The sequence below is a fragment of the Echinops telfairi genome, unplaced genomic scaffold (genome assembly GCF_000313985.2).
Source record: "Echinops telfairi isolate 266 unplaced genomic scaffold, ASM31398v2 ScPeMD7_31;HRSCAF=116, whole genome shotgun sequence".
In the NCBI taxonomy this organism is placed as follows: domain Eukaryota; kingdom Metazoa; phylum Chordata; class Mammalia; order Afrosoricida; family Tenrecidae; genus Echinops; species Echinops telfairi.
The window spans coordinates 29,644,066-29,647,369 of NW_022103928.1; positions in this window are offsets into that span (position 1 = coordinate 29,644,066).

Sequence of the window (3,304 nt, forward strand, 5' to 3'; positions counted from 1 at the left end):
CTGCATGCAGGAAGAGCACAGGCCAGGGGGTGGGAAGTCTTGTGGATCCAGTGGTGGTGGAAGCATCTCAGCACTGGCAGGGGGGCAGGGGTCTCCATGTGGCTCGCCCAGCTCTGAGGCTCTGGCTGCCATCAACCTGGCTCCATAGGTCTTGTCAGCTGCAATGTCTCCCAGGGAGTGAGCAGAGAGAGAGAGTGTCTCCCACCTCCAGAGAGGAAGACGAAATTCCCGATCCTCAGGATAAGGCCACGCCCACACACAGGCCTCATTGGCTATGACCTGATTGACAGGCTAGACCCCACCCCTTCACTCTGAATCCTCAAATTGATACCAGATTATGTAACTACCACACTATCTCAACTGGCGCTTCATCAATCCCTGGGGCTTTGTTTGTCCCCGGTGTCTGCCCTGCAACTCAATGTCTCCTGGAGTACCGTTGGCTCCTAATCATACATCGCCCCATCAGACATCAGAGGCCGCCCAGTTCTTTCTGGTGCAGTGTCTCAGCGGTATTTCCCTCCTTCGCTGCCATCAAGTCCCACTCCGACTCATGTCAACACTGCAGGACAGAGGAGGACTGTCCCTGTGGGTTTCCAAGACTAGAATCCTTTTTTTTTTAAATCATTTTATTTGGGGGGGTCTTACTGCTCTTAGAACATTCCATACGTCGATGGTATCAAGCACACTTGTACATATGTTGCCATCATCATTTCGAAAGCATTTTCTGCATGAGCCCTTGGTATCAGCTCCTCTTTTTCCCCTCCCTCCCCCACCCTGTGAATCCTTGATCAATTATATATTGTTATTATTATTTCATATCTTTCACTGTCCGTTGTCTCCCTTCACCCACATGAGACAATAAATTTTTTTTCCAGGAGCAGAAAACCTCCTCTTTCTCCTAAGAAGCTGCTGGTGGTTTTTGAACTGCTGACCTTGAAGTTTTGCAGCCCACTGTCCTACCAGGATGCTGTGTATTTCCTAGGAAACTCAGTTTGAAGTTAAGGTCGTAGAGAAAGAGATGCAGCTCAGAGGCCGGGGGCTGCAAAGGAGCGGGGAAGGGGCTTGATTGGGGTGCCAGTGTATCATGTATGAAACCAGTCCCAAGCCCTAGATGAGTTCACCTGGGTGCCCTTCACTGCCAGGGTGCGATGTTTGGTATGGAGTGGGTCCCTCCCTGGTGGGACTGCCCTGACCATGATTGCTGGGCCGCATTGTGGCCTCTCCCACCGACTGTCCGGGGTGTCAGCTACACCTCCCAGGATGCTTACCTTGTAGGCATGGCTCAGTGGCAGAATGGGTGCCTGAAGAGGTCATGGCCACATCCCTGGGGTCTCAAGGATGGTCCTTGGTGGGGAAGAGCCCACGGTTTCCCCCTACCCTGGAGAGAGCAGCAGCTCTGAGTCCTTCCATCTAGCACATTCCTGCAGCCTGGCTGGGGGCAGGAAGATGCTCCATCTGCAGTCACAGAGGTCTCCATTGTTCCCCAGGCTCTGCATTGTCTGAAAAGAACACAGTGCTGTATTACGCTCCTGCACATCAGAGAGGTCGGGCTGGCTCTGCCCTCTGGGGAAGGCCATTTCCCCTCCCTTCCTTGTGAGCTGATTCCCCAGGTGTAGCAAGGACCCACCCATGGTGTCCTGGGAGTTGGGTCCTTCCACGCCATCAGCAGTGTTCCTTTCCAGGGAGAATTAGAAAGAGCAGAGACTCTATGTTCAAATCCCACCCACCACTCCTTAGCAAGCCCCTGGCCCATATCAAACCTGTTTTCTGTGTCAGGTTATGTGGCCACCTGCCCATCTCCAACCTCATAGGTGGGCGTCCTGTGAAAAAGCACCATGCTGGATTGTTTGGGGAGTGGATGGAGAGATGAGCAACCTGGAAACGCCGATGTGAGGGCTTGGGTATGTGCAGACAACCACAAACAGGTAGCAGCCGTTAGCAAATGTACTAATTAAGGTCATGTTTACCCTCGCCTGTCAGGTATAATTATGTGTTTGAACAGAGGCCTCTGGCGTTTATTAGTTTATTAGCAACATCACTGATGGCTGTGCGCTGTCTGAGGTACAAGGAGTCGGCACTATTTCCTGTCTGCTCATGGACTGCTGGTGCCTTGTGGTCCTCACGGGCTGAGCTCCCTGCAGGCCCTGCTCTGGGATAAAATCACCTGCAAGATCCTGCCCACCTTTCTCCACCTGTGTCAGGTTTCTGGGGTAATAAACCAGTGGGCTCCAATCTTACCCCCATCCCCTGAGCTGGCTCCTGCATTTCTGAGCCTTTGTGCGTCCTGCTGTTCTGTCGGCTCTCTGTCAGGGGAGCAGCTGGCAGCTGGGACCGCGGCTCTCCTGTCTCTTCTCCTGTGGGGCAGCATGTCGGCAGCCTTTGCCCGCTCCACCCTGGCCCCCTCACCCTGTGGAAGCTCCGTAAGGACTCACAGCCCAATGCTAGCCAAGGAGACATTCGAAGTCCCTGCGAGCTTCTGCCAGAGATTCCCCTGGGGGAAGGAAGTCACTGGGCAGGGAAGCAGGAGGGCTGGCTTCCCCTTGAGCCTGATGAGGTGGCTGTGATGGCTTGGGTGGTGGCAGCCATATTACCGTCATGAGGTAAGGCCACCAGTAGCCTGATCGTGGTGCAGTAGAGAGGTAAGGGATGACTGGGTCCAGCGGGGCCCTTTAGACTTCCTGTCTCTCACACTGTCATGAAACAATAAACATGGGACGCCTTTATAGTTTAAATTTTAAAAAATGTTTTTTATTGAAAGATCGTTTTATTGGGGGCTCTGTGTAACCATCCGTACATCTATGGTATCAAGCAGACATGTGCATGTGTTGCCGTCTTCTTGTCCAGACATCCACTCCTTGATAGTGTGGATCACTAGTGTGCCTGTTCCTTCAACCAAACCCGTTCTAAACGGATCCAGCCTTCGAGTCTGTTCAAAGTTCTTCATCCTCAATGCACACCTTAGCAGGCTTAGGTCTCTGTCCCGTCCCATTGTTCCTCTCTCAAGAAGCTGCTCCGGGGCTCTGCGGACCTGTCTGGGGCAGGCCTCTGCTGCTACCCGTAGCTGCACACAGTGGGCCTTCAGTACACCCCAGGGACCTCCCCTGACCCCTACCTTCTTTCAGAAAGCCTGCGGACCCACTTGGGCCCACGCAGACCTTTGAAGCTTCTACAGCATCAGTTCGCAACCTTCCTAAGGCCTTTCATACAGTCCCTCATGTGGTGGGGACCGCACCAACCATCACATTATATTCCTTGTGACTTCATCACTGTCATTTCACTACTGTTAGGAATCAGGCAACCCCTG